The sequence below is a fragment of the Phascolarctos cinereus genome, unplaced genomic scaffold (genome assembly GCF_003287225.1).
Source record: "Phascolarctos cinereus isolate Bilbo 61053 unplaced genomic scaffold, phaCin_HiC Scaffold_8;HRSCAF=390, whole genome shotgun sequence".
NCBI lineage: Eukaryota > Metazoa > Chordata > Mammalia > Diprotodontia > Phascolarctidae > Phascolarctos > Phascolarctos cinereus.
The window spans coordinates 65350761-65362407 of NW_027556291.1; the positions used below are offsets into that span (position 1 = coordinate 65350761).

General features: G+C 42.8%; 1 pseudogene; it reads right to left on the bottom strand.

Annotated features, from left to right (window-relative positions):
* Window positions 1-10937: 10937 nt before the first annotated feature.
* LOC110194761 (cystatin-B pseudogene) lies at window positions 10938-11342 on the bottom strand (annotated as a pseudogene).
* Window positions 11343-11647: the final 305 nt, after the last annotated feature.

Below are 11647 nucleotides of genomic sequence, written 5' to 3' on the forward strand. Positions count from 1 at the left end.
TATTAGAGACTAGAGAAAAGGAGAAAAGAATGGGAGGAGGAAAAAGCAAGCTTAAATGCTCTCTAGAGCCTCCTTCTCAGAAGAGCAGCAGGAAGAGGAGTGACCAAATGGTCAGGTCTTTGGGAGGCCATGGTGGTGACCACTGGACATTGAGAAGTGAAATAGGCAGCCTCTGACCATGGCTCCATCATCTCGTGGACCACAAGATTGTCCTTACTGTGTAATTCTTGGAGGAGAGCTATTTCTAATCAAAGGTACTCTGGACCCACCAAGCAAGCACTTAAGAAGCCCAAATTATCCCAAAGACATATCAGTGCTCCAAAGCTCCCAGTTTAGACCAAGACCCATTAGAAAAACTTCCAGATGATGTCAATCTGGTAACAAATCAAAGTGACCCCCAAAGCCATGAATCTACATCATATGGAGATGGGAAACGAAAAGGACATTGTGTAGATGTTTTGTGGGTAGACCCTTTGACAAAAGTCTCTTATCCTGAACATAATATGTTTCATTCGATTTTAATATGTTCCATTTCTTTTCATTCTTTTAAATTTTTTTTCTCTAAAAAGTCATCTGATTTGGGTGAAGAAAACAAAAATCAAAGACCCTCAGGTAGATTTTACTTCTGCCAGTTCTCTGTCAAAGCTCTTCTTTTTTTGTGGACCGGTTTCTCTCTCCCTCTCTTGCTCCTCGCTGTTTTATGAGTTCATAATCTGTTCATAATCTTCCACTGTCCTTCTCCATAATATTCTACAAATGAGTTTATATTCCTAACCAGTGCTGTCCCTGGCTGCCTTTTCCTTCATTTGGCAAGTAAACCAAGATGGCTTTTAGACCTTTTTGTTCTCCTCATTAGCGCAATTAATTTACATCATTTAAGTTTCTACTTCAAATTATTGTAAGCCAGGTCAGTGACCTTTGATCGGTCTATATCCCATTTGAAGGGAGCGCTGATAACATGATGAAAGAGATCAAGCTGAAGTTGTTCTAATCACTGGCTGTATATTTTTCTCATTTTTATTCTTTTTATTCCGGCTTTGAATTAATTTTGATCTCTGCACTAAAGCAAGTCAGTGGACTGACTCAACATAGGTGACTAACTCAGGAGTGACGGTTTCCTATCTGTTAAAACACAATCAATTTCATTTCTCCTATTATTAAGACAGTGCTCATCACATCCGGCGCCTACTTAAGAATTTGTGATTCTTTCCAAAGTGTTTATGCTGTGTACTGTGAGGCTTTCTTGCAATCTCTTTGGCTAATGGCTGTTCTCATCACTTGCTCCTCAACCAGATCTTCCAGCATATTTTTTCACCATCCTGGCCTAACAGAACCCTGGCATTAAAGGCATCGAATGTCAAAATATATGTCAATATAATCTGAAGGGCCTCACTAAGCTTGTCATCAAATTCCTCTGCTGATCCTTCAACCTCTGCACCAGATGCTGGGTCATTTGCTGTGATTATTTTATGATAGTGTTTTGGCCAGTGCTTATCATGAATACTGCTGTACAAGGAGACTAAATGTTGTTCAGTTGTTTTTCAGTCATGTCTGACTCTTTGTGACCCCATTTGGGGCTTTCTTGGCAGAGATACTTCATTTCCTTTTCCAGATCATTTTACAGATGAGAACACTGAGGCACATAGGGTGAAGTGACTTGTCCAGGGTCACACTGCTAGTAAGTGTCTGGATTTGAACTCAGGTCTTCCTGACTCCAGGCCCGGTGATCTATCCACCGTGCCACTGAGCTGCCCAAGGAGACCAAATAGCCCATGAGAAAATGATGTTTCTCATTTCAATATATGATAAAGCCAACTCGAGCCATCCTTCTGCTTTGCCTTGGCTTCTTTTGGTTCCCTGATCTTCTTTATGGTGAAAATGATAAGATTGGTGCAATTCAACTCTTTGGTCACTGGGCAAGAACTTTACATTTAAAACAATAGCTACGTTAGCTTTATCCATATACACACATGCACACACATGTATGTAAATACACATATTTGGTTGGTTGGTTGTCCTTCACGCTTGGAGAGGACCAAAATGTCATCACAACGTCAAGGTACAGTGTGTCTGACTGTGGCTGATCAGGCCAATGTGAGGTCAGAAGGTTCTACCACAGGCTGGCCAGATAGTCCACAGGAACATTTGGAGTGGAGATGTCTCTAAATTTGTGCATCTCATGTTCCTTTGGAGCTGCATATTTACACATATATAAGCATGCATGACTTTATACACATAGCACTTTATTCAAAGAGGATAAAAAGAAAGGAAGGAAGAGAAAAAAAGAGAGAAAGAAGGAAGGAAAGGAAGGAAGGAAGGAAGGAAGGAAGGAAGGAAGGAAGGAAGGAAGGAAGGAAGGAAGGAAAGAAGGAAGGAAAGAAGGAAGGAAGGAAGGAAGGAAGGAAGAGAAAAAGAAAGAGAGAAAGAAAGGAAGAGGAGAGAAGGGAGGGAGGGAGGGAAGGAAGGAAGGAAGAGAAAAAGAAAGAGAGAAAGGAAGGAAGGAAGGAAAGAAAGAAAAGAAAAGAAAAGAAAAGAAAAGAAAAGAAGAGAAAAGAAAAGAAAAGAAAAGAAAAGAAGAGAAAAAGAGAGAACGAAAGGAAGAGAAAAAGAAAGAAAGGAAGGAAGGAAGAAAATGAAAGAAATGGCATAGTGGATAGAGCACTGGACTTGACATCAAGAAGACCTGGATTCAAATCTCACTCAGACACTTACAAGTTGTGTGACCTTGGTCAAGTCACATCTGTCTGCCTCAGTTTCCTCATCCATAAAATGAGGATAATAATAGCACCTACTTTACAGGGTTGTTTTGAGGATCAAATTATATAACAGATGAAAAGTGCTCTGCAAACCTTGAAGCACTTTATGTGTGTGTTAATTAATAATAATAATTGACAGTGATAATGATGAAGTCCCTTCCAGGTACATGATTCTAAAGTCTTTCCTTCCCTCCCACCTCCACCTCCCAACAGCATTTGGGCAGCTTTCTTCTCATCTGGAGGGCCCTCTCAATGAAGTCTTCAGGCCACCCTCTGGCAGTGAAAGCTCTGGGCTCATTCTCCCAACACCCAATGCAGGTGGGTCTCCAGAATGCTAGAGCTCCTTTTAGAATGAGACAGTAGTCTTAGTAGAGACCAGGTCACAGCTCTTCCAACTAGGTCTGACCCTAGGATGAGGCATGACAAATTGGAGGCATCTGTGCAACAAATTACTACTGTCCTCACAGCCTTGAAATCAGCCTGGGTGGTAAAGTGTGTTTGAATGGCATGGAGCCAGTTTGCCCAATCTCTCACAGACTGCCAAGCCAGATCGCAGCACATGGCATGGGCAGATAAGATTCCCAGTGGGGCACTCCTCCAGCAAGGAGCTTGGCAGAGAACTAGGAAGTCCATCACATGAACTCACACTGGCTCAGGTGGTACCATTGCTGAATGGCCAATGTCGCAGATTCCAGAAGCTCTTCTTCCCCCTGAATCTTTGAGGGCCAAGCCAGTCACTAGGCATCTCAGTGAGTGGCATTCAGATTCCACAGAGACAGGCTCAAAGGTAGGAGTAATGCCATGCATCCATGCCCAGTGACCAGCTGGAATGTCAGCTCCTGGAGGGTGGGGACTCATGATTTTGTGTTTTTGTTCCCAGTCACATGTAGCATAGTGTGCCAGGTTTGGCCATACAACTAACTCCCTACCCCTCCCTCCACAAACCCCAGTGGCTCTCTATCACCTTCAGGATCAAAACCAAAATCTTTGTTGATTATTTCCAACCTTTCCTGTCTAGATGGTGTTTGTATACAGGTGCTTGCATGTTACCTCCCTCATTGAACTGGGAGCTCCTTGAGGACAGGGGCTGTCCTTAATCTTTCCTTACACCCAAGCCTAGTACAGCACCTGGCACATTGTAGGCACTTAATAAATGCTTCTTGGATTGAATTTAATTGAATTGATGAGAATTAGAAAGATCATTGAACCTGGGGTCAAGAGACCTACGTTTCAATTCTGACCTCAAGCAAGTGGCTCAATCCCTTCGAGTCTCAGTTTCCTCGTCTATAAAATGAGGATGAGGATAACGATCCTTGAACTACCTACCTCACCAGGGTTTGAAAAGGACGTGCTTTGTAAACCTTCACAGAACAAATCCCCTTAATAAAAAGATTTGTTCTGTAAAACTTGGACTTAGTCAAAAGGCCACACCCAAGGACCTAGAGGGCCATATGTAGCCTCAAGGCCACAGGTTCCCCACCCTTGTTCTAGAGGAAATAGCTGAGGAGGGGGAAGTTCTTCAGACCAGACTGGCCACTCGTGGGCAAATAACCAGTCAAACAAGGGATTATTTGGTCTCTTGAATACCACCCATGATGGAGAACTCACTACCTATTAAGAGAGCCTATTCCATTGTTGGAATGCTGGGAAGCATTATTGAGAAATTCTTCAACTGGACAGACACAAGACTACGTGATAATGGAGGCAAGGTTGTGGGCTACATCCCATGCCTGGCTCACTCTGTCCCAACGCCATAGATCAGTGCCCTCACTCATTAGCCATTTTGAAAATACAAACCATAGGGGCAGCTAGATGGCGCAGTAGATAGAGCTGGAGTCAGGAGGACCTGAATTCAAATCCGGTTTCAGACCAGACACTTGACACTTACTAGCTGTGTGACCCTGGGCAAGTGACTTAACTCCAATTGCCTCACAAAAAAAAAAAAAAAGGAAATATAAACCATTGCTACCAAGGGAGAAGGAATATATGAATATGAATGGAGCAGAGCAGCCCATCCCCCCTCCTGAAAAAGCAACTGCCTGTTCCATCCATCAGCATCTCTTTGCAGATGACTCCCAATTTGATACCCCAGCCCGAAACTCCAGTGCTGCATTGGCAGCTGCCCATTGGATGGCTCTATCTATGGATTCCACAGACTTCTATTTTTTTTACATTAATTTTTTATTTTGAATTTCAAATTTTCTCCCTCCCTCCAGCCACTCCCCCAACCATCAAGAAGCCAAGAAATATGATACTCATCACATATATGAAATTATGCAAAACATATTTCCCATATTATCCATGTTGTAAAATGAAAAAAAAAAGCAGAAAAAAATAATGAAAGTGAAAGAAAATATCTTTAATCTGTACTCAGAGTTTATCAGTTCTCTGCAGGTAGATAGCATTTTTTTCTAAATTATGAGTCCTTTAGAATTTCCACAGACTTCTAAGACCTGATCTGTCCAAAACAGAAATGTATTTCCCACCCCCCATCCTCCCTCTTCCCCCAACTTCTCTATTTTGGCAGCCCCCATTTTTCCAGTCACCCAAGTTTGCAACATCAGAGGTATCTTCAGCTGCATCTTTGTGTCTCCAATGTTTAGTACAGTGTAAGGCCTCAATAAAGGTTTACATGGTCAACACATTGATTTTTTTTCCCTCCTTGACCGTAATTGTTACAAGGAGGGCCTTCTACAGGTGGGAAGAGGGGGAGTGAGTGGGTGGTAATAGAGATGCATCAGTAGAACACAGAAGAAATCAAAAGGTGAGAAGGGACTTGCGAGGTAAATTTGCTACTACCGTCTTAAATTTAATATACACTTAAAAAATTCAACATAACAGAAGCTTGTCATTTAATATATAATCCTCTTTTTTGTTCTTTGTACATTGAAACGTTCATGTGTATTGATGTTTTTGCTCATAATAAAAAAGAAAATTTCAAAAAATAAATACTTATTGAATTACATTGAACTCAAAATATCCGTCTTCCTGGAGGATTGAAGCGTCTCTTTTCCCACAGGAAGGCTATCTCAGACTCCCCTCCCCTACCATGCCCATCTCCAGTTGCGTCCAGGGCACCTCCACTTGGATATTGCAGCAGCACTTGAACTCAATCTATCCCAATCAAGCTTATTTTCTTTCCTCTGAAACCTTCTGTTTCTGCTGTCCTTGTTTCTGTCAGTGGCCCCATTTTGTCTCCAATGTATAAAACCTTGGGTTCACCTTTGACCCTTCCCCTCTTCCTCGCTTCTCATATCCAATCAGTTCTCAGGCCCCGCCTCATCTCCCTCCCAAACAACTCTCACATTCATCCCCTCATTTCCATTGCTGTTGTCAACTGCCTAATACTGGCCTTCACGACTCCTTGCTTAATTGTCATCGCCCCTAAAGGATCTTTATCTTTTTTTTTTCTCTTCTCTTTTTCCCTCCCTGAATCCACAAGCTACCAGAATAATCATCCTTTTGCACAGATGTACTCACATCACTCCTTTGCTTAGGAATCAGCAGTGGCTAGGGGATGTGGAAAAATTGGGACACTAAAACACTTGTTAGTGGAACTGTGAACTGATTCAACCATTTTAGGAAGCAATCAAAAATCATGTCCAAAAGCATTAGAAGATTGTGTATACCCTTTGACCTAGTAATGCCACTATTAGATTTGTTTACCAAGGTGAGGAGGGAAAAAGGAAAAGAACCTATATGTTCTAAAATGTTTATAACAGCTCTCTTTGTGGTAGCAAAGAACTGGAAATTGAGAGGATGCCTGTCAGTTGGGGAATGGCTAAACAGGTTATGGTATATGATTGTGATGCTACAAGAAACTATGAGGGGGGATGGTTTCAGAAAAACCTGGGAAGACTTGCACAAAATAATAAAGAGTGAAACAAGCAGAACCAGGAGAACATTGCACACAGTAACAGTAATGTTGCTTGAAGAGTAGCTGTGAACAACTAAGTTATTCTAAGGAATGCAATCATTCAAATCAACTACAAAGTACTTAGGAAGGAAAATGCTTTCTACCTCCAGAGAAAAAACTGATATGTGGAAGTATGCATGGTATGGTTCCACATATATAGCCATATCAAGTGTTGGCTTTCTCTAATGCGGGGTTGGGAGAGAGAGGGGGGGAGATAACTCAGAATTCAAAATGTAATCAAAAAAAGAAATTAAAAAAAAAGAAAAAGAATCTATGGTGGCTCCTCATTGCCTTCAGAGACAAGTATGAGCTCTTTTTGAATGGCATTTAAGGCCCTTTCCAAGTTGGTTCACCCTCTCTTTCCGGTCTTCACTCAGAAGTACTCCACTCTCCAGTAGACACGTCCAGCACTCACTTACTCCATATGACTTTGCCAAAGCTAATATGCTTCTTATCACATAATTCTTTTTTCTTTTCTTTTTTTTTTTTTTTGCTATTCAGTCATTTCAATCATGTCTGCCTCTCTGCGACCCCATTTGGGGTTTTCTTGGTCAAGATATGGAGTGGTTTGCCATTTCCTCCTCCAGCTCATTTTACAGATGAGGAAACTGAGGCAAACAGGGTGAAATGACAGCTAGGAAATGCCTGAAGCCAGATTAGAGCTTAAGTCTTGCTGACCCCAGGTCTTGTTCTTTATCCACTGCAGTGGCTACCCCAAATCTGCCTAACTAACAGATGAATAATAATAAATCACAACCCCATAGTGCTTTAAAGTTTTCAAATGCAGGGCAGCTAGGTGGCACAGTGGATAGCGCACCGGCCCTGAAATCAGAAGGACCTGAGTTCAAATCCGGCCTCAGACCAAACACTTGACACTTACTAGCCGTGTGACCCTGGGCAAGTCACTTAACCCAAAACGCCTAAAAAAAAAGAATTTTTAAAAAGGTTTTCAAATGTAACCACCCTAGGACTTAGGTAGTACATAGCAGTATCATCTCCACTTTACAAATGAGGAAACAAAAGCTCAGAGGGCAAACAGTTGTGATCTCAATGATTATCTAGGGTGATTCAGCTAGTAAAAGCTGGAACCAGGATTTGAACCTCTCCTGCCTTTAGGTCCATCACACTTTCCATTATTCCATTATCTATTTGCCTATTTTATTCCCCTGCCAAACCACAACAAGATCCATAGGCATGAACCCTGGGTAATTACCAAACTGCACCTCTCCCCCTCCCAGGTGCCCAGCACTGGGCTCTTCATACAGTAAACTTTTAATAAATGTGTGTTGAATTGCATTATTGAAGCAGAATGCAAGCTACAATTATATTCAGCCCTGTGACGGAGAGAGTATAAGCAGACAAATCTAAAATAATATTCTGTAAAAACCCCATTATAAAAGTGTCTGGCTGTGTTGCTGGCTGTGATTATATTATGAGTCAAATCATGTCCCTTGTGTATAGAGTGACTTGCAACGCATTTCTGTCAGTATAATATGACAGTTGCGAGACTCCCCCTCACTGTTCTCATATCCAAAGAGCTGCCTGGCCCTGACACCTCGCCATAATAGCTCTGTTCCCCCAAAACAGAGAGGCTAGAAGGCTGGCCATGGCCTTGTCTCCCCACCAGTCAGAGCCACCCCATTCCTTACCAAGGTGCTTATATAAGAAAGTCTTTCTAGTCTTCTTATCCCCTGGAATGCCTGCCACGCCAAGCTGATCAGCACCTTGGAAACCATCAAGTCCAGCTCCCTTATTGTATAGGTGACATGCCCAAGGTCACTTAGCTAGAAAGTGCCAGAGCTGGGGTTTGAGCCTAAATCCTATGATTCCAAATCCAGTAATCTGTCCACAAACCACACATTACCTTGGAGCTTCCCCATCCCTCAAAAAATCCTGAGAAGGCAATTGGGCCAGTAGAGTTATTGCCATTTTATAGGCGAGGTTCAGAGAGGGGAATGGCTTCCATTCTTCAACTGTTACAGTGGAAACAATCATAGGATTTAGAACTTCAGAGAGGGAAACTGAGGATGAGAAAAGGGAAGTGAATTTCCCAAGCTCACTCTTGGATTAAATGGTAGTGTAAGGATTTGAACGCAGGGCCTCTGCCTCCAATTCCCTTGTTCTTTCCACCACACAGTGCTGCTGCAACCTCCTTCTGCCATTCCCTGATTTTATGGATAAGAAAACTGAAGCCCAGAGAGGCTGTGAAGGGTAGTGGAAAGAGTCAAGAAGTGGGTTCAAAGCTGGATTCATGCAATAGTCTTGGGGAAAGGAATGGAGTGTAGAAACTACTGGGCTCATGGCGCATTCAAGCTGGAAGAAGTCTCAGAAGTCATTTAGCTCAATTCTCACATTTTATAGAGGAGAAAACTGAGACTCAGAAGGGAAGTGACTTGTCCAGGGTCACAAAGCCAGAATCAAGAAGATAGGGAAAACAAGAAAAAGATTACTGTTCTAAATCTTGCTTCTCACATTTACTACCTATATGACCTCGGGCAAGTCCCTTTCCTTTCGCTGTGCCTCAGTTTCCCCCCTGTATAAAATGAAGGCATTGGAAGAGGCAGATTGGGGTCACTGAGAAAGTCAAGAAGATGAGGGTCTGAGTCCCACCTCTGACACACACTGGCTGTGTGACTCTGGCAAGTCACTTCACTTCTCAAGGCCCCAGATAACTCGAGTTTCTCCACGTATGAAATAATCTCAAAAGTTCTTCCCAGCTCAGGTAGTGCGTACTCTAAGGGTCCTCCCAGATTTGACATTCTGTTCTCTAAGGGTCTTCCCAGAAATCTCTCTGAGCACCTCAATACTCTGAATGCTGGATTTGGAATCATAAGACTTAGGCTCGAACCCCAGCTCTGGTACAAGTCTTTTTTCAGAACAGGTGCCAACCTGCACTACAAGAGGGAGTTTCCCATACCAGCAAAACCCCAAGTCCAGACCCCCAAAATCTCCCCCCTCCAAATGAAGGGGTTGGATTAGATCACTTCTAAAGTCTCCTCCAGCTCTAAACATAAGAATACGGGGTCTTTGGACTCCAAATCCATCGGTCTTTCCATTACCCTACACTGCCTATTATGATTCCCCTTTAATAAATAAGAAAACTGAGGCTCAGAGGGGTTTTAGTGATTCAGAGTCTACTCAGAAAGTAAGTGGCAAGCTAGGACTTGAACCTGTCTCCTGGCTCCCAATGAAGTGCCCCTTCTATCACTAGTTAGGGTCCATTCCCCAGAGGCAGCCAAAAGCGACTGTCCACTCCTACTACCTTCAGTTACAGACCAGGTGTCTTAAGAGATAAGACTGGTTAAGGAATATAGACTATCCTGCCGGACTTAGTGGCAGTACTGGGTGGCTTTGCTCTTTTTTCATTCCTTTTGCTTCTTTATCCTTTGTTATCAGGGATGGCTGGCTAGGTTGGGGAGGGAGAATGATAAACATAGGAAATGAAGGTGTTGGGAAAACAAAAGATAGCAACTCGACTTTCAAAATGTAATAAAGTAATGGGAAGGATACCGTACACGGATTATTTTTATGAAGAAATGAGAAGATAGAGAAGTAATGTGATTTGCCCAGGATTACACAGCTTTGCATCACCAGCACTCCGCACGATTTTCTGGCATATCATTCAGTGCTTAATAAATGCCTTGCCTTGACGCATTTCAATCTTTGCTCTGACGCTTGCTAGCTGCTTCTGGTCACTCCACAGGTGCCATATTGTGGCTCATAACCAAGGATCACAGACATAGGGTGGGAAGGGACCTGAAGGTCAGCTAGTCTGACCTTCTCATCTTACAGAGGAAGAAACTGAGGCCAGGGCGGGAAAGGGACTTGAGAGGAAGGATCAAGAGCTAAAAGACAGCTCAGAGGCCATCCAGTCCAACCTTTTCATAGGACAGAGGGGGAAACTGAGGCCCAGAGAGGGGAAGGGACTTGCCTAAGGTCACACAGAATCCTGGATCAAGAGCTGAAAAGAACCTTAGAGGGCATCTTATTCAGCCCCCTCATTTTATAGATGAGGAAACTGAGACTCAGTGGGGTTAAGGAATTTGTTCATGGTCACACAGTTAGCATGGCTAGTCTTTTATTTCCTTGGTGAGTAGGGGGATGATGGAATTTGGAAATAAAGGTGACACGAAAACAGAAGGTAATAATAAAAGTTGCAAAAATGAAAATATCATGATAGGGGAAATGTCACCTTTGGGCTGGGAACAGGGGGTAGTACAACCAAATCCTCTGGCCTGGGGACCAAGAGGCCTGGGTTCTTTTTTTTTTTTAAATCAGATTTCTTTTATTGTGCCAAATTTTAATACCTGCCCATATGATGTATATAATGTACCCATACAAAAGAACAAAGGCCCACTATTCAAAATGGTGCATTAAAAATAGGCCAATTCATCATTCTTGGTTTTCTTGGTTTGATAACTGGATAGAACCAATGGCTTGTTTTCATGAGAGAGACTTTCAAACACTCGAATATGTATAAATTCCTCTTCACCAACGTGAACCTTAATAAAGTAGTTTGTTCCAGCAACCACTTGACTTTTAAATTCCATAGTCTTAAAGACTGGAAACTTCCTATTTTCTTTCTCTTCAAGCTGTGCCTTTACCTGGTCCGCGATCCGCTGGATCTCGGCCGGGGCCGGTTTAGTGACCGATACTCCTCCGCACATCATCCTTGCAAGTCCAGCTGCAGAGATGCAGTGAGGAGTGGAGGGGTGGACAGAGTCGAGGCCTGGGTTCTTAGCCTGAGCCAGTCACCTGCTCTCAGCATGGGCAGCTCACAACTTCTTTGGGTCTCAGTTTCCTCATCTGAAAAATGATTGGTTTGAATTTGAATCTCAAAGTCTGTTTTTTCTGTGAGCCAAGCTCTTCACCTGGAAAAGAAGGATGTTTGCTTCATGACCTATCCAAGGTCCCCCAAGAAGTGACAGAGCTAGGGTTTGAGCTTTGTGCTCTTACCATTGGGCAACATTGCCTC